This window comes from Marmota flaviventris, chromosome 5, assembly GCF_047511675.1.
Source record: "Marmota flaviventris isolate mMarFla1 chromosome 5, mMarFla1.hap1, whole genome shotgun sequence".
NCBI lineage: Eukaryota > Metazoa > Chordata > Mammalia > Rodentia > Sciuridae > Marmota > Marmota flaviventris.
The window spans coordinates 46,904,715-46,925,408 of NC_092502.1; the positions used below are offsets into that span (position 1 = coordinate 46,904,715).

Genomic DNA, 20,694 nt, shown 5'->3' on the forward strand with positions numbered 1-20,694 from the left:
TTGGAGGACTGGAAGGAACCATAGTCAGGAATTGTCCACTACCATAAGGAAGGAAAGATCCAATTCCTCTCAAAGATTTAAATGCCTGGCAGAGTTTTCTAATTTAATTGAGTCAGGTAACTGCCTCTTGGCTAAAGACCAGCATGGAGTCCAACAGGCTCCATGAACTCTCTCCAATAAGAAAAGTATTATTTCTCAAATACAAAGGGAGCTGTGAGGAAGGGTAATGTTTTTGGTCATTAGGTTTATCAGATGCCCACTACAATATTTGTCTGAATCTTGATGACTGTATTTCTCATTATCCTGATGTATATTTTCATAAGTACCTTGATTTTGTTTTTCATGTTTTCTTGTTTACTAATCCTGGAATAAAGGGATGTGTGTGTGTGTGTGTGTGTGTGTGTGTGTGTGTGTGTGTTTGGTACTGGAGATTGAACTTAAGGAACAAACACCCAAGTCACATCCCCAGCCCTGTTTATTTTTTTTTATTTTGAGAAAGGGTCTCATGAAGTTGCTATGGCTGGCTTGGAACTTAGGATACAAGTCCCTGGGATCACAGCTGTGTGCCACCATTCCCTGCTGAAAGGATATTTCTGAAGAGGCAATATTTGCCAAAAGAGTGAGGAACAGACTTTTCTGTTCCTGTATTATTCTCAGTTCCCAGTCTAGCAGTATATAGAAACTCGCAGTCTCAAAAGTGCATCACTTTGAGTCTTAAAAAACATACTTCCTCTTTTGATTTTTTTTTGAGTAACAAGAATTAGGCCTATTCAGGTACAAGGAGACTCAGCTCCTTCCTCCCTTTATTGCCTGTTTTATTGTTATGGGGAATTTGAAGCTTTGTAGTGAATGTAGCAGAGATTTCCACTGGGATGCATTCCTCTAGCCACCTCTAGTAGCAGTGTTGACTTTGACTACTGCTCCAAATGGTACAGAGCTGGACTACTCAGGCAGGCACAGCTGGGAGGGCAGTCTAACCAGAAGTCCCTCTAGCTCCCTCAGGCTGCCTAGTCTGTTTTGCTTTCTCCTAGTAAAGAAGTAACCAATGGCCAGTAATGAGTCAAAACTCACTACAGGCTCTGTTCTAGAGCTTCTAATTTTAAGAAGCTTTTGGTGCCATAAGTTATATCTCTTTCATGATTTTATAGTTATTTTATCTGAAAATTAGAAGAGAGTACAGCATCTGCCCACCATTTTGGATGAAATATGCATTTATCTCAGATTCCATTACTAATACAGTAACACATTTAAGACATTAAAAGTGCCTTGTTTGTTTTCTGTGTTAATTAGAGGATGGTAAAGAAGGATCAGACAGGGAGAAATTTTGGAGTTTGTTACCCTCTTCTTCCCTCCTTCTACCATGGATGGCGATTTCACTAGTTCCTTTGACAAAAGCTTATCTCTGCACATGGCCATGGTCACTTCTTTGGAGGTGTGAACACCATCTGTAACAAGAGATTGGACTCTAATTTAGGAGAGACTTAATTTTTTAAGAACAAGAATATATGTTAGATACATTTATAAAATTACCTCCATCAAATTGAAGGTGTTTGTGCCACTGTCTTTTCTGTAATGACATTAAAATCTGCTCTATTTAATAAGGGAAATCTGATGATTTTCTTTATAAATTGCTATAGAGGTTTTATCACAGAAACTTGGGCTGCTTAGGAAACTGCTATCACAAAGGTACAAAACAGACTGACACATCATACCAGGATGGGCGAGAGAACAGCAAATGAACAACGTGAAAAGGCAGGTTTTTGTGTTTTCCCTGAGTATTCAAAAGTATCTAATGTAATTTGTTCCAGTGCCGAGGACAATCAGAATCTATCTCTTTAAACTCTTTGACTGAAGTAAGCTCTAAGCAAAGGAAAAGAGATGAGGTATAACTCAGGGAGAAATTTAATCCATTCATCAAAATTAAGCCACACGAATAAGTAAAGCTGGGCATAAAGAAGAGAGAAAATGTATTTCATTTTTATCTCTTTCTTCAATTTAAAGTCAAATGTATTGGGGAAAAAACTTAGGGCATTTCATTTCTGATGTTTTTGAAAACTTCTCTTGAAAGTGCAAATTATTGCCTTGCATTTTAACATCAAGCTCTGGAAGTGATTGTTGTTTATTCTGGAAGTTTTTTTTTTCCAAATAATTTTTCTTCCTTGTCAAAGGAGAATAAATCCTGATAGGACATGACAAGAAACAGTGTTCCTTCTTATAGAGAAATATGCCAAAATGTTCCTCAGTGAAAAAGTGATCTTCAAAGGAACTTTATTAAAAGCATTTCATTGTGGCATCCTGTGTATTTCTTTGGAAAGCTAGTTAGGTAGGAAGCATGTTGGATTCCTATATTTTTTTTTCTGCACAATAATAAATAATAAAATAATAAGCACTTGACATATTTCAATGGGAAGAAAGACTAGAACACCCTGAAGGTTTTTTGAAAGTTGACAGACATCTGACAGGGACTTTCTAATCCCTTCCCTCCAAATAACTTTCTGTGAGCCCAGGGTTCTGACCTGCATTTGTCTGCTTTGTGTAAGCTTCTCAATGGAAATGTGGTGTCGGGTATGTGTGTGATATGGGAATTGGCTCACACAGGCAAAGGTTACATAGGGTTTGGGCAGCTGTGTGTTTCCATAAAAATCTATAACTACAATATTCAGAGGTTGACTTTTTCTTTTATTAAAGAAGAGTGTATTATTTTTTTTTCTGTAAAAACTCCTGAAAATATGAAGACAAAGGTTAACTTCAGAGGAAAAAAAATCTTTTCCCTTTGTTTTATTTTTTATTTAGTTATCTCAAATGGCTTTTGAAACCCCCCTGCTCCATTTGAAAACATTCCTTTGACCATGGCACATAGGAAGGGGGAGAACTTTTCCTAAAGAGAATAAATTAAAAGTATTTAATCCTAATTCATAAAACCTTAGATGAGAAAGCACCTTTGAGATTACCTGTCCAATCTGTTCATGACAGTAATCGTTTGGCCTCACTTGAGTATTTCTGGTGATTACAAACTCATTATGTTTTAGAGAGTCTTTCTCCTTGGGGAAATTACTAGAAGTTTCTTCTAATCTTGAGATGAAATCTGCATGCCTGTAATTTCTACATTCCAGAGTACTACAAAGCAGATGATTATAATCATTTCCTATGAAATAGTAGTTGTTTGGGGCCTCTTCAAATATTTGAGAGAAGTTTCCATATCCCTATGTAAGTATCCCCTTCAGCCTCTTCTCTGAAGTAAAACATATTGACTTCCTCCAGCCATTTTTCACAGGACACAGTTCTCAGAGTTTTATTGGATTGGCCGCCTCTGGACAAAATGAGGAGTTCGTTTAGTTTCAGCCAAGTAGGATCATATTTAAGCAACCCTACTATATATACTTCATGTGAGGTACCTGGGGAATCTTGAAAAACTTTGCCTTTATTTGCAGACATTTGATTTCAATTGATTATGGGATAGGGTCTGATCATCATATTTTTCATAAGGCCCTTTAGTGTAGAAGTAGTAAGACATTTTATAACAAATTCATCTGAGTTTCAGGCAGGAATTCAGGATTAAGGACACAGCTAGCCAAAATATATGTGATCATGCACAGATGAAGTTAGGGAAAGTGTATCTGAAGTTTTCAGGAGAAGATAATATTTACCATTATCAAACACTTACTCATTGCCTGATCCCAGCCTAACTGTGAACTTATTTAAATATAAAACTTATAAATAAGAACCCGAAGCTAGACATAGTAGTACAGGCCTATAATCCCAGTGACTCAGGAGGTTGAGGCAGGAGGATTACAGATTTGAGGCCAGCTTCAGCAATTTAGCTAGAGCCTGTATCAGACTTAAAAAATAAAAAAGGACTGAGGATATAGTTCACTCCTGAGTACGGAAACAACAACAACAAGAGCCCTGAGGTTCAGATCTACTCAGTGTAATAAACACAGTGACACAGGCTTAAAAAGAGGCCTGGAGATTTCATACTAGGTTCTTTGGACTTGGGGCCAACCTCTCTCTTGATTGATTGATTGTGCTTATTAAACAAGGGCCTGAAATGGAAATGGTGGCTGTTGAACTCCAGAGTCAATTATTCTTGGGCTGTGGGTGAGGAAAGATAATCGAAGGCGCTTTGCTGCCCTGATCACTTGAGACTTGGGGATGGGAAGAACCAGGTAGGATGGATCTCTCTTACTATTGCACTTGCTTCTCATTCTTGCCCACAGAGCATCTTGAATAGAGGAAGGACAGCTAGAGTTGCTGTCAGAGGTCATTTAGTACAGAGAAAGCTGAAAGTTTGGTGAAGGTTCTCATCCTGACCCCCAAGTTCATTCTCCTTTCGTACTTCAAAGCAGAGCAGCAGGCCTTTTTCTAAGAAGTATGTGAGGAAAAATAGGGCTGACACCTCCAAGTGACTGGAGAACGTGATCACTTCTGGCATACTGACCGCTCCATTCTCATTCCCAATATCCTTAGAGATCAGAGGAACTGGCCACTTGGTACCCATAAAGCAACCATGTCAACCACTGATTATCACATTCTGAGCATCCTGTAAAAACTGCTTCCTCAGGACACATTTTCCTCAATCCTCAGCTTCCCAAACATGTGCCAGTCCCTGTGGAGATTTCTTGGTAAGGGCAGTAATAACAAATCTTGGAGTTCCTAGGGGGCCATTTTTTTTTAATCAATTTTTTTGGTAATATTATTTAAAAATTAAAAAAAAACCCTGCTTTTCTAGGTTTATGTGTTTGATTTTCAGGTGGTTACTCTAGCTGATGAATCTGAACACATTTTATAACTAACTACGTTAAACTCTTTCCTGTTACTTAACATCTTGACACTGGCAGGTGACAAGTAAATAGTGACCTATTTATGCAATATTTTAAAAAATCTGTCCAAATGGCAGACTTGGACTAGATTAAGCTTGGGTTAGATTAATATTTTACTGAAATTATAGACAACATGTGTTGCTTACTTAAGAGTTTGCTCATTGGCTATCTTGGTTTTGGGTTTCCCCCTGAAGTAGAACTTGAGTCAGTGACTTTAGTTCTGGATGTTATTGGAAAGTAGAGAAATACTTGCTTGGGAAAGATGGATTGATAAAGGGAAGGACATAGATAATAATGAGTGAATTATTAAACCACTTTTCACAGTGAGGTAGCTTAGTTGCATGGAGTAATTCTGGAAAGTAGAGAAAAACACAAGTCTTAGAATTATCCTGCCTAGGAGTGAAGGAGATTAAGTATTTATACCCCCATATCCATCAATCACTGGGTAAGGACTTCCTCTGACAGCCCTCATGTACTTCTGTCCTTTCAAGATGCCCAAGCCAGCTTTAGGAAATCTGCTTTTGTGTATCCATGAAAGTGACAGGTGGGCCAGAAGAGATGTGAGAGAAACACGTTGGACACACAATATGTGGCAACTGAAAAGGAATAAGAATCCATTACACCTGGCATACAAGATGCCATTCATATATACAATGTATATATATATATATATATATATATATATATATATAAAATTTAAAATCATAATTATAAATTTGTGTACTTTAAGTCTTCAGTATTTTCATAGGCCATTATTATCAGAACTGTACATAATATTTTAGAATTATATAATGAGCCAACATGAGACTGACACCCAACTGCTCATTCTTGTGGCTGAGAGTTGATTCTGGCTGTTTGGGAGTTCAGCTATGGCTACTGATAATGTACACAATGCCTTACCAGATAGCTTAGGCTGGTCACATTCTGGCACTGTATCACCCAGAGGGAGCACTGCAAGTACAAGCATTAAAAACATATAAAAATGGGGTTTAGTGTTGGAGGTGTAGCTCAGTGGTAGAGCACTTGCTGAATATGCATGAGGCCCTGGGTTTGATCCCTATCACTGAAAAACGAAAAAACAAGTTTTGGTTCATACTAACCTCTAAAGATTTAAATCCTAAATCTCTCTTCCAAATGGTTGTTTCTCCTAAGCTTATGTTAATTTAATTCCATCTACGTGTCTATCTAATTTATATCAAGATAGTGCTAGCCACATACTGTGTCATGATAAAGGAGTTTATAGCATGAGTTCAAATATTTCAAATTACAATATACTACATCTTAAAACTAGGCATATCCAACTGGCCATGGAGCACCTGATGACTAGATAAAAGGCAGCCACAATTTTTTTGATATTTGGAGCCACAGTTTTGTCCTGGGTGGGGCTCTGTGACTGTTTTAGTAGAACATGGCAGAAGTGATGTTGTGGCAGTTTGTAGTTCTAACTTAGGGTGCCAACAGCTTTGGATTCCTGTCTCCAGCAATGCTTGTACTTACAGCGCTCCCTCTGGGTGATATAGTGCCAGAATGTGAGCATCCCAAGCTATCTGGTAAGGCACTGTGTACATTATCAGTAGCCATAGATGAACTCCCAGACAGGCAGAATAAACTCCCAGCCACAAGAATGAGCAGTTGGGTGTCAGTCTCATGTTGGTCTCATTGAGACTCTCCATTACTGCTGCCCCAGCTGACATCTGACTGCAACCTCCTAGTAAACCCTGCAGGAGAGCACCCATTGAGCCCAGTCAACCTATAAAAACATGATAAACAACAAAAGTGATCTTATTTTAAGCTACTGATTTTTTTTTTTTGATGAACAACAGAAATTTATTTCTCATAGTTCTAGAGGGTGGGAAGTCTAAGATAAAGGTGGCATCAGATTTGGTGTCTGATGAAGGCCTGCATCCTAGTTCTTAGAAGGCATCTTTTCTAGCATTCTCATGGTGGAAGAGACAAGACTGTTCTCTGAGGTCTCCTTATTAAAAATTTGTTACATAATGGTAGTCTCAGGTTCCATCCATTTTCCTGCAAGTGGCATAATTTCATTTTTTCTTATGGCTAAATAAAACTCCATTGTGTGTATGCATCACATTTGCTTTATCCATTCATCTGTTGAGGACACCCAGGCTGGTCCCATAGTTTGGCTATTATGAATTGTGCTGCTATATATATGCATATATATACATCACCATAGTATGCTTTTATTCTTTTGTATAAATACTGAGGAGTGGTATACCTGGGTCATATGGTCGTTCCATTGCTAGTCTGATTTCCATAGTGGTTGTACTAATCTGTAATCCCACCAACAGTGTAAAAGTGCTCTTTTTTGTTTTCTCCATGTCCACTCCAGCATTTATTATTGTTTGTATACTTGGATGACTGCCATTCTGACTGGTGTGAGATGAAATCTCAGTGTAGTTTTGATTTGCATTTCCCTAGTTGCTAGTGATGATGAACATTTTTTCATGAATTTGTTGGCTATTTGTATTTCTTCTTTGGAGAAGTTTAATTCATTTGCCTGTTTATTAATTGGGTTGTTTTTTGGGTGTTAAAGTTTTTAGTTCTTTATATATTCTAGATATTAATCCTGTGTCAGGAGAGTAGCTAGCAAAAATTTTCTCCCATTCTATAGATTCTGTGTTCAAATATGCTAACTGACTTTGGTCAGTATTATTTATTCAAAGATATATTGAGTATTTACTATGTGCTAGGTATTAAAGAGATCAGAAAACAAGAAAGGGTCATGCTTCCTTTTCTTTAAAAGCTTCAAGTGTCTTTGATATAAATGAGGAAAATCAAAGCAGCAGATAATACATGGAAACATGCTCTAGAAATTTAGGGGGGGAAAAAACCTGTGATTGTGAACTCCTACCCAAGAAGTGAATGTGGTTGTTTATATCTTGGGGAGGAACTACTAACACTGTCCCAATCCAACACCATAGTAATACCTTAAAAAATGACTGGTTTCCTGAGATATTTTATGAAATAGTAATAATGAAAGCAAATACTTAAACTGCATTAACTATGTTCTAAACACTAGTCTAATTGCTTTCAATCTATTATCTCATTTAAAAATAGCAACTCAATCTCAAAACCATCCTGTGCAGTAATGCTAGTATTGCTATCCAACTTCAGAGAGCAGCACTAAAGAGCTCATTAACTTAAGTATGGTCATATAGCAACAGATGATGAAGCTGGATTTGAACCCAGGTAGCCACTACTAAGCAGTAACTGCCTCTCATTATAAAGCCATGTACTTTATCCCAGGGTGTTATATAGAAGATGATTTTTAAGGTGAGAAATTGGTGATTTACTTTTGTTTCCTTTGTACATTAGCTAAAGATGTTCTTGAAAATAATACTCATACAATTGGTCAAAACATCCATCTAGAAGTCTATTATTTTACTCCTTTACAACATTACTATCTTATACCGTAGTGTAGGCCTAAATTGATTTGGATTGCTATGGATATTTTGATAAGTAAAATAGACTCAGAACTTTGTTTCATCACTGAGGACTCTTAACCAAGTAGCCCCCTCAACACACATGTACGCTTCTTCCCCCTTCACTTATCTAAAGTACAAAAATATTTAATCAAGCTCCCAAGGCACCAATGCATAAATGCTACTGGTTGAAAGCATACCTGTTTCATGGTTTTACCCTTCTTTTTCTGCTGCTTGAACATATTCATCCAGTTTGGCCAGAGAGACAGCTTCATGCAGTGAAAAGAGTACAGAGGAATAGGAATAATGTATCTGTGGCAACAGGAAGCAAAGGTCAGGATTGCTCCCTGATATAGAGATGCCCGAGACGCTGGCACATGCACATCACTGGGAGGGCATTTGCATAACTGGCTTTCCAAGTTGTTTGTGTGTTCTTATTTTATTTCAATCTTCCCACTCCCATATAAAGCTATATTTGATATAGTCCTCTTTCCTTTCCCTTTTCTTCTTCTCCTTCTGTGCCTCCCTCTCTCTTCTGGAGCACAGGGGCTTGAACCCAGGGCCTCCCACATGCTAGGCAAGTGCTCTACCACTGAGCTACAACCCCATCCCTTTTTATTTTGAGACAGGGGCTTGCTAAATTGCCCAGGCTGGATTTGAATCTACCTCAGCCTTCCAAGAAGCTGGGATTACATCACCATGCCTTGCTTAGTTCTATTTTCTTAAGAAACAGCCAAATTAGCTTCCAATGACTATTAGGAACTAGTCTTAGATAAATTTTTTAGAACATATATAGAGAGGTAGCAATAATAAAGGAAGCTATCATTTATTGAGCACCTACTGTAGGTCAAGCTCTGGTCTAAACATTATGTCATTCATTCTTTTTGGGAGAAGGTGGGGGATTGAAGACAGGGCTTGGTGCATGCTGAGCATGGATTTTACCACGGAAAGAGTGACAACTCCAGCCTTTCATTTATTCTTCAAAGCAATCCTATGAGGTAGGAACTATTAAAACCCCATTTAAAAGATGAAACAACAGATTTAGATGTTGTTAGTAACTTGCAAGCGTCAGGTAGTTTGTGTTTGAGCCAAGACCTGAACTGGCTGGGTTGAGAGGAGTGATTTGTGACTGTCTTAGGGCAAAGTGTTCCTTCAGAGTAAGGTAGGAGTGTCTGTCTTCTTACTTGATGCTTGGAAAATTTCCTTCTTTCTGAATTTGACAATGCCACACCCATAGTTTAGTTTACCTGCATGTTTTATCTCTCCTCTTGGTGGATTTTGTTGGGAATTGGAAATTCTCCTTGAAAACACTGTGGTGATATTCCAATAAATCTAGCAGAGGATGGAAGAACATAGAGTAGTCTCCTTAATGAGTGTGATCAAAGCAGGTCAGAGCCCACATGCTGAACTGGCAAACCTCTTCCTCATTGTCCTGATTGTAAAATCAGAGCACTTTTAATAGAAATTTCTCAGGATGCTATTTTTTTTTTCAATGCTTTTTTTTCCTGGTTCATTTGTGGGATAATAAGTTTTAAAACAAAACATATCTGTAGGATTTCCCATAATCCCAAACTGAGATTCTCTTAGTCCCAACTAAAGTACCACTTGCAATCATGGATTAACAGAAGAATCATGCTTAGCAGGTGCTCAGGTTTGAGAATATACAATCTCCTCTTCTTGCTGCTCCTCTTGTTTCTTTTTCTCATTTCATCTTTGCATTTTGGAATCCAGCAGGACCCTCTTGACCACAGACCTTGAATGTATGTATTGGAAGCAGCTGCCCAGGGAATAGACAGGACACAGCATATGTGGCAACAGCTGGAGTGAACTCAGTTCATATTGAAATTGCTTTTCAATGAAGGCTTAGCCAAATAGCTGACGGACCTCATCATGTGCTCTTTTGTTAGTTCAATAAATTTAAGTTCAATAAATATGTACTTAAATTAAGAAATCTTAGAAAAATTTTTTAAATGTAACTTCTTTCTTTCTTTTTATTTTTTATTTTTGGTACTGGGAATTGAATTCAGGGGCCCTCAACCACTGAGCCACATTCCCAGCACTATTTTTTATTTTATTTAGAGACAGGGTCTGACAGAGTTGCTTGTGTCTCACCATTGCTGAGGCTGGCTTTGAACTCATGATCCTCCTGCCTCAGCCTCCTAAGTCACTGAGACTAAAGGAGTGTGCCACTGAACCTGGCCTAAAATATGTAATGTTTTGATCTGACAATCTGGATTTTTAAAACTAAGGGGTTCATAGCATGCCTGATCCTTCAGGCATATGTAATTGTGTGGAATGAGCCTTTCTTCATCTACCATGGAAAGCTTTCCTTGTAAGTTTTCCTAGAGGTAAGTTAACTAATCTTTTAGGTTCTCAACCTCCATGTCCTTCAACTTGAGAGATTCCTGTTTTATGGGTCTGGAGTCCCAACTAGCCATCTGGTTTTTTAAAGGCTCCCCAGCTGGTTCTATTATGCAATCAAGACCAAAACACTAATTTAGAAGGATTTTTCAGAGGGAATCATGATGCCCTGTTGGTGAGGAGGATTGCAGTCCCTCCTGTTTGGACATGTTTATCCTTTCCAGTGTGGCATGTGTCTGTCTCATGTTGGCCTTAAGCTGCATTTTGTGTGTGGTAGATGGGTATTTTACCCCAATCAACTTTACATGTATAGATTTCCTGTCCAGATTTAAATCAACACAAAGCATTCTGGTTTTACATAATTTTTATGTTCATTTCTAGTCTACCTTCCTTTATCAACGAGGAAACTAAAGCCCTAGCGAGTAAAATGATTTGCTAAGTTCTCCTTACAAATAAGTGACTCAAGTCTGTGGTGACCTCTGCTCCCCTGGTCTCCCTGTCTAGCCTCCTGAACTTTCCTGCATGGTATATAGTGGTGCATATGAGACTTGAACATATGTAAGAATCACCTGGGTGTGTTGTTATCAATGCAGACTCTCATTCTGTAGGTCTGGGGTGGGGCCTCTCAAGTGTCAGAATAAATAGGCCTTGAACTGGATGGAGTCTTGACTCACCAATGCTCCCTTAGGTGCTGTGTATATTTCTCATCCATAAACCAATCCATAAACAGCCTCAATCACTTACCATCTCTGACATGGATGCTTCCATTTGGGATGTGTCTTCTATCCAGGGAATCCCAGTGTTCAATGAGGATCTCCCTCGCCAACTTAGCCTCATTCATCTTCTCTCGCCTCTTACAAATTATAATTGTGTTCATCTTTTTCCAGTTTGTTTCATGTGTATTCATGTCATTATAACTAAATCATAAACTCCTTTAGATGAGAATCATATTCACAATCATGAAAAACTAGGATATGTGTCAATGGTTAATAAATACTTGTGGTCTAATAAGATCCGCCAGTATCATTTTGATGGACGCACGATAAAGGAGAATTCTGACTTTCTTATTCATGGATATATCCTACAATAAACACCATGGTCATTATTATTATCTTCATCAGCATGGCTTTCTTGTTCTTATTTTCCCCAGGTAGTCTGCTGGGTCTGCACAATGATCATTTTCTGTAGCATTTCTGAAAAACCATTTGCTTTACTCAGTCAGGGTCCGTTCTAGCCAGTTGTTGCTTAGCAATAATAATGACATGTTGAGAATCATCTGATGGCTTTGAATACCCCGAGCAGAGGCTAGCCCAGGGCAGCTGGTTGGTTAATTGTGGCCTCCAGTCATCACCAGGAGACCAGTGCCCAGGATGGAAGAAAAGTGCTGAAACTGCTGCAAAATGCATTTTAAATCATAGTTTGAGGAAAAAAATTCATTTAAAAATTTAAGTAGGAATAAAATCCTTAATAGGCAGACCATTTTCATGTGCTTTAAACAATAGACCTGGCCTGAAATAACATACTCTCTCCAAGAGCACAAGAAGCTCAGTATTTGACAGTCTGTATGCCTCCTGCTTTCCAGAATTCTCTGTGGATGATGGATGGTGACGACCATGGCACTGTTGGCAGACTAGTTACCTGAGAAATGGCCACTTGTAAAATGTCATTTTTAAACAGAACCGTTTGTGAATGATTGCAGTTTGTTTGTTTGTTGCCCCCTTTTATATAACTCAGAATGTGTTGATTATGTTCGTACGCCTGGGGCCTTTCATGTCAAGTTTAAGTCGACAGCCGATCACAAGTGCCCAGTTATAAAATCCTGAAAATAAGGGTTTCCATTGGAAACCTTGGAACTGTACGCTAGCAATTAGAGAGACTGACTAATGCTGCAGATGACCTCATCATCTCTTTTCAAGCCCCGGAGCTTTGTGGCCATGTTGCAATTAGTGATGTAGTAATAGAATGTGCATAGAACATTGTCATTGCTGATGACTGTTTCTATTGTCACAGTGACAATATTGTTACTACTTCGTAGAACATCAGGTCCTCCAGTGTCCTAGGCCCAGGACAGAGCAAGTTCAGGATTCTGAAAGATAGTTCAAATGAAAGAAAAGGTGGATATAATCTCAAAGTGAGACAAAGAAGTCGGGGGTGGGGATAGGTATTCACAGAGTCCATCCTCACCACATGAGAAACCCAGTGCAAGGATGTGTTTATGATTCTCTGAGATCAAAAAGATTCTGAGGTGGCTGAAATATTAGGAAAGATATTGGGAAGAATATGATCCATGACATTTTAGTTTGTGAGTTCTGATATTTTGTTATTTACGGAATTATCCTAACTGCATGTAGTACATTTACACTTCAGTTGATTTTACAACAGAGAGTTTTTTTGTTTGTTTGTTTTTGCTCTTCTGACTTCCCTTATTTACCCTGTAAAGGTAAAATACTTTAAATAACTTCTGTGCATTTACTCATTAGCAGATAGGGTTCCTGAACTTTGAAACTGAGATATGAAAAGTCCATCTATCTCAAAGAAAAAAAAAAAAAAAGATCCCAAATGAATTTGAAGTTTGTTTTCAACTATGAGCTCCAGTTGGCTACAAACTGATATTTAGTGTTACTGGACTCTCTTCTGGAAAACCAAGGCCCTGGGATTCTGGAAGATTGATACATATGACAAAGCAGAATAAGGAATCTCTCAGAGGACACCAAGGGGAAGATGGAAAGATCCCAAAGAGAGGGATGTGTTGAAACATTTATCTTTGAGAACCCATGCCGATTTCTGCATACCCACTCAAGTCAGACCCACTGCCTTAAAATGTTACCATACGGTATCATCCCCTCTCTCAAAAACTGCCATGGCTTCCTCATGCCTATGTGATAAAGTCTGACCACTGTCTCCAAGCCTTCCTGACTCACCCAACTCATCTTCCTCTTCAACTCAAAACACACCCCACCCCATTTTCACTACAGTGAGGTTTTTTTTTTTTTTTTAATCATTACTATTATGACATTTCCTCACAATTGCATGGGAAACACCTTCTGTTTGGTCCACTTTTATGTCATTCTTAATACCCACTTTTGCTTGCCTTTTTTCCTCTCAGGAGAAATCACTTAGGCTCCCTTCCTCTCTTGATCAAAGATTTACCCTCTTTCTTCCCTTGCTGATCTTGAACCATTGCAGGCCCACCTTAGTGAGAGCTGAAACTTAAGTTGTTTTTCCTGGATGAGGTAATGTGCCACAGATGAGTCCTACCTGTGCTGTTGTCTCTAAGCCAGGACTTTCCTTCTCCCACAGTGTTGATCTGTCCTTTAAGTCTGGGAGTCCGTCTTCCTTTAGAACCCTGGTGAACCGCGGGGTAGCCCAGAATCACTCTGTTCCTCACCTACATTAATCTGCTGCCTGGTTTTACACAGCTGCTGAACTTCCCCCATTTGACCTTGTAAACTTATTTTGACCTTTGACCAAGCCCCACCTAAAGCTGCCCCAGCTGGTCACCATGCCTTGCTCTGTTGGTTCATTTCCATCCTAGGTATATTGCAAGTTGCCTCTCTCAGTCATCTATAGAGTTTTCTTTATAAACGTGTTCATGTACTTTGCACTTGTATAGTGTTTAACAGGAGGGGAAACTGTTGTCTCCCTAAGAAAGTTTAAATTCCGATGGTCTGCAGACAGAATAGACAGAATGACTTGAAAATGTTTGCTGAGTCTGTGACTTAGTGTACTGTATCCAAAAGAGTCCCCGAAGTGTGATATTAGCATCTTTGTAACATGCAAAGATCTTTGACAACCAGGGAATTGTGTATAATCTGGGAAAACTTGATACCATGTATTATGAATGTTGGAGATTTTGAGAGAGAAAAAAAAAACAGTTATTTGTCACACTGAGGATGTTATATATGAATGATAGAATCAATAGTAATGTAGAAAAATCCACAAAAACTTGACATCTTCTTAATTGATATACACATCCCAGATAAATACATTATTTCTGATTTGTATTTTCAAAAAGAGAGTTTATTATGCACCTGAAATATATGAATTTATTTAAATTTGTATTTATAATTAAAAATGTACCTTCTGGGGCTGTGGCTGTAGCTCAGTGGTAGAGCGCCCGCCTCGTACGTGTGAGGCACTGGGTTCGAACCTCAGCACCACATAAAAATACATAAAGATATTGTGTCCAACTACAACTAAAAAAAATTTTAAAAATGTACCTATTTGAAGACTTAAGCATAACTGAGCAAACAGAGCAAAAATCACCTACAATCATGTCACTCTATGAGAATTATCTTTTTTGACATTTTACCCTCCTTTTTTCATCTCTAAATAAACATTTTTTACCAAAATTTAATATTTTATAACCATTGTTTTCTTATTAGAGTAAAATTTTCTTTCTTTCTTTCTTTCCTTCCTTCCTTCCTTCCTTCCTTCTCCTTCCTTCCTTCCTTCCTTCCTTCCTTCCTTCCTTCCTTCTTCCTTCCTTCCTTCCTTCCTTCTTTCTTTCTTTCTTCCTTCCTTCCTTTCTTTCTTTCTTTCTTTTTTTCCTTAATACTGGTGATAGAACCTAGGGGTGTTCTACCATTGAGCTACTCCCAGCCCTTTTTATTTTTAATTTGAATAGAGTTGATTAGGGCCTCATTAAATTTCTGAGGCTGTCCTTGAACTTACAATCCCTATGCCTCAGCTTTCTGAGTCCCTAGGATTACAGGGTTACCAGCTTTTCTAACTCCCCCAAATCCTCCAACATATCTTCATACCAATACATATGTATTCAGATAGTCCCCTGTAATGGGCATCTGGAGTTCCTTATATTGAGTATGACTTGTCTTCTATGAATGGATATTGAAGGGATTCATCACATTGCTCTTTTACAAATGCTGCCCCAAATCCCTAGTATACATCTCTGAAAATCTAATTTTTAAAAATATAAATATGCAGAAGTAGATAGATGACTGGCACAAAGAATATCTAGTTTTCAACTTTTAGATACTTATTGCCAAATTGCCCTCAAGAAAGCTTGTGTCATTATATCTTCCCTTCAGCAGCAATTGACAGTATTCTTTTCTTTTTCCCATTTGTAGTTCTTTTGATGAACAGAGTTCTTTTAAATCTTTATCAAACTGACAGGCAAAAAATATTGTGACTGCTTTATTTTGCTTATGCATTGTTTTAACAGACATTTGGGGGGAATTGTCCAAGGGGCAAGGAGGATGGAGTAAAACAAGACAAAACAACCCTCCTTCTTGGGAGGCGAGATTCCCCACTTCATCTGTAGTGGGGAAATCAATATGTAAACAAGAGAATAATCTTAGAAGTGCTAAACTGAAAATGTGGGCAGCCAGGGACTGGAGTTACATTGCAAATATGGCTGTAAAAGACCAATATGTAGAGAAAACATTGACACTTGAGACCTGAATGAAAAGAAGGAGAGATTCTACAGATGACCACTGAAGTGGAGAGAACAGTCAGCACAAGAGTCTAAAAGGTGAATATTTACAGCAGCACTAATCACAAAAGTTAAAAATGGAAATTACCCACATGTCCATTAGTGGACAAATGGATAAAAATATGTCATATGTCCATACTGTGGAATATTATGCAGTCTTTAAAAGGAATAAAGAACTGATATGTGCAAAAACATGGATGAACCTTGAAAATACTAGATTAAGTTAAAGAAGCCAGTCAAAAAAGGTTACACATTGTATGATTCTATTTGTATGAAATATCCAGAATAGAAAAAAAATTCATTGAGACAGAAGATTAATGGTTGCAGGGCCTGGGGAATAGAGAATAACCAGATGATTCTTATGGAGTTTCCCTGGGACATTGTAGTATTATAGAACTAGATCATGGTGGTGGTTGCAGAACATTATGAATATATTAATGCCAATTAATTGTGTATTTTACAATAGTTAACTATGTTATGTGAACATTACCTCAATTTTAAAAAGCTGCTAAATTGAGTGTAGGTTGCTCTGAGAACAGAAGGGCCAGGGTGAGAACAATAGGTAGATAAGTACTTGAGAGTTTTTGGAGCCTCCCCTAGGGGCAGAAGATTTTTGATTTTACCTTTTTTTTCTCTGTAGCAATGGGTCTTGCCCATATCCTATGGGGCAAGTGGGTTTCCTATGCTTTCCCCACTGGAGGACTTGTCTTCAACACCTTCTGGAAGGCAGTGGGTGTGGATCTGGGCCATGGGGCAAGAGAACTTGCTGCCCTCTGCTGGCAGCTACAGCATCTGCTTCAAAGGAGAGAAGTTTGGGCAATTGAGAAGGAGCTAGGCAATTGAGCTGTTTGTGCTTCTGCACTAGCAGCTGTAGATTACCCCCTGCAGGCTGGCATCAGTATGGGGTACATCTGTGGAATAAGGGTGGGAGAGTCTTTTACCTTTTCCCTGCCCTATTCTACTATTTTTTTTTTTTTAAATCCTTTCCTTCCTTTGGGAAGGAGATGAACAGAGTCCATATTTCCCATAAACCTGGTGTACCAGGCTATTGGCATTGTATATTCCACAATTGGCATCTATGAATTTCTTAAAATTTGGGCTGATTTCTTTTGACCTGCTTATATGGTAGCTGCTTCTTTCTTCTAGGCTCTGTCAAAGCAGTTGATATGTCTGTCTCCTTTGGAGGGAAGGGTTTGCCATTCTTTGCAATTTAGTTTCCTTTGTCGCTTAGTATGCTCAGCTTCAGAAAAGTTACAATTTCCTAAATTATCTTTTTTCTCTTGTTAGTTTGGGAGTGATATTCACTTATAGCTTTCTACATTCTAAGTAGAAATGGATCTTTTCAAATTTTTAGTTTGTTTTTTTAAAATATAGATGACTATTTAACTGATATATAAAAACTGCATATAGAGGATATCATGATGTTTCACTACATATATATTTGTGTAATGTTTAAACACACTATCTCGTCAAACACTTTCTCATTTATGATAACACGAAAATCCTTCTAGCTGTTTTGCTTTTTTTTTTTTTTGCCAATACCTTGACTCATAAATAGGTTACCAAGAGCTCTGTCCTGGTTCCCGATGACAATCCATCCAATAACACCATGGTTTTGAGAAAAAAGGATAAGAAAAAGTTTTTATTGTTTTGCTAGCAAAGGAGATGCCCCAGGTGGGGATGGGGTGGTGGTGTGGTGTGGTGGGACTCCTGTCCCAGAGGCTGTGATTCTGCCCACGCAGATAGCAAAAGATTTTTAAGGTATTCAAAGGCTACATTCCAGGTTTTCCCTATAGGGGTTTGTGATTCACTTATTAATTTGGGAGTGGGAAAAGAGGAAAAAAAAATGTCTTTTTTTTTTTTTAAAAGATAAGCTTCAGTGGCAGAGAAGCAAGAGCTATATTTAAAGCATGAAGTGGACCATAGTTACAGATATTATTGGTATTTTGGAGTAGGAGGTGGTGTTTTGATATATGTATACATAGTGTAGTTTTTTTTTTTTTTTTTTTGAGAGAGAGAGAGAGAGAGAGAGAGAGAGAGAATTTTAATATTTATTTTTTAGTTTTTGGTGGACACAACATCTTTGTTTGTATGTGGTGCTGAGGATCGAACCCGGGCCGCACGCATGCCAGGTGAGCGCACTACCACTTGAGCCACATCCCAGCCTATTGTGTAGTTTTTAAATCAGGATCTACTCATCTATCTACTTGACCTTCTTTGTGGTAAAAACATTTTTTTTGTTGTTTATCATTTTTAATGGTGCATTTTAATTGTGCATACTAGTGGGCTTTGTTGTTATACACTGAAATGTATGGTTCATTCTTTTTATCGGTAGTCACTTCACTGCAATAGCACACCAAACTTATACCTGAGTGTGACTTAGCAGCCACAGAACCCTCTTCTCCACCGCTCCTCCTCTGCTATTCTCCCCAGCCTATGCTGCCATTCTACTCTCAATTTCTATCAACTTTGACTTGATCAGCTCAATTTTGAATTTGGATATAGTTCAAATCAATCAATTTTTCCCCCTCTGTGGTTTCTACATATGATCACATTTTTTTAAGAAAGAAAGAAAAAAAAAAAAAAAGATTTCTCATCAAATATATAAATATTCTTCTGTATGTTTTTAAATATTTCATAACCGCCCCCCATTTAGATCTTAATCTGGAATTGACTGTGGTAGAATTTACAATGCACAAATCTCATTTGGTACACATGTCATTTAATTTGAGTTAGGTACAAATATTGGTCCATTTTTCATGAAAAGAAACAAAAATTTAGAAGGTTAAATGATTCTTCTGATGTTAGAAAGAAGTATATGATATATGTTGGGTTTGAGAAAGCAATCTGATTTTAGCTTGAGATAGTTAATATAAAGAGCCTTTTGAAGTATTGGTTACATGGTTAGCACTCAAAAATAGCACTGATGATCATTAGATTCTGCTTTTAAGCACATTAATTCTCCAATTCCTCTTTTTTAAAGGTTAATGTTACAACTCATTTGCAAAAAGAAGCCTTGAGTTTTATGATGATTTAAGGCTGTATATTTTTCAACTGTCAGTATATCTATACCCAATAATTTACATTTTAGGGTTAATATTATAATTTCTGAATTGTCCATAATTAAAGCTTTGATTTTCTTAGCTCAACAATTACTCAGAATTATGGTTTTGAAAAATTTGTGCTTTATTAACATCACAATTTAAAAAATATTTCCTGTCTTTATTAAGGAATATATATGTGTGTACATTTTAATATATATGTATATAATTTTAACCCAGGAGTGTTCTACTACCGAGGTACATCCACAGACATTTTAATTTTTTTTTTTAATTTTTGAGAAAGGGCCTCACTAAGTTGCCCAGGTTGGACGTGAATATCCTCAGCCTCTCAAGATGCTGGAATTACAGACTGCACCACCACACTGGCTTCTATTTTTATTCCTGGGGATTTATTGGGGTTTTGTTTTTCAATGTCCTAGGTCAATGGGGAAAATATTTATTCTCTGTTTGCGTGGTACCAAGTATCAAATATACCAAAAATAAGAATTTAATTTCCCTGTTCCATTAAAGCTAAGAAGAAGATAGTTAAATTCTGATGGCAGAAAGAGTAATGAAGTCTGGCTTGAGTGAGTTTTGGAAAATTGCATTTAAAAAGATTTCATAAAAGAAATATGAATATGAACAAAGCCTTGACTTGTAAATGGAATAATAAGGAGAAAAAGAGCAATGACAACATTAAGATATTTTTTTCCCCAAGAGTGTAGTAAGCTTTTTCCCCTTCATACACAGATATTTCTTGTCAGCTCAGGAAATTTTCTTCTATTATATCTGTCAATATTAGTTTTGTTCCACTTGTTCTGTTCTCCAGGAACTCAAGCTATCCATGTGTTTATTTTTCTTTCATATCTATAATTTTTTTTCTCTCTCTTTTTTTTAATTTTGGGAAATATTTTTCTGTCTCTGATTGAATCTTTTGTTGTTGTTGTTTTTGCTGACTCCAAATGAATTCTAACATTTCTCTTTCAAACCATTAATTCCATAGGAAAGATTATTTTTCATTTATCTATTATTTTCTCTTTTAGTTTTCCCTCAACATTATTATTATTGTGCATTAGTATGCGCATATCAGTTTCTTAAAAATTTCTTCTCTAAGCTGCTGCAAGACCATTTTTCAAAAACACTTTTTTTCCCTAGAATTTGTGTATGTTATTTATTTTCTCTGGTCTCTACTTGTTTTGAAGGGATCTAGTGTTTAATTTTTTTCTTTCTTTTCCTACACTTGGACATAATATAGAATTTGCTGTTTTTCAATGCACATCATGGTTGGATTAACCCAGTACTGCTTATTATGGTCTCCTAAACTTATTAAATGGACAACTGGGAAGCATGCCGATCAGCATAATTTCTGGTCTAGCTCCTACATTCACAAGGGAAACCTGCATGCCACTGAGGTACAGCTTCCATAGTCTGTTCCCTCCCACCCCCAAATTGAGTGCATAAAGTAGAAATCCTTTTTAACCAGTCTCAAAATAACCAACTTATACTTTGATTTCTTCTAAAAAATACACTTTATTGCTCATGTTACTTGAACTGTTCATGGGTAATAGATTATTCCC

At 37.4% G+C, this 20,694-nt stretch overlaps 1 non-coding gene across 1 annotated transcript; it reads left to right on the top strand.

Moving 5' to 3' along the window:
* Positions 1-14,714: 14,714 nt before the first annotated feature.
* On the top strand, positions 14,715-14,787 carry Trnat-cgu (transfer RNA threonine (anticodon CGU)). The gene has a single exon. It is a non-coding gene; the product is annotated as a tRNA-Thr (tRNA).
* The last annotated feature ends 5,907 nt before the right edge of the window (positions 14,788-20,694 follow it).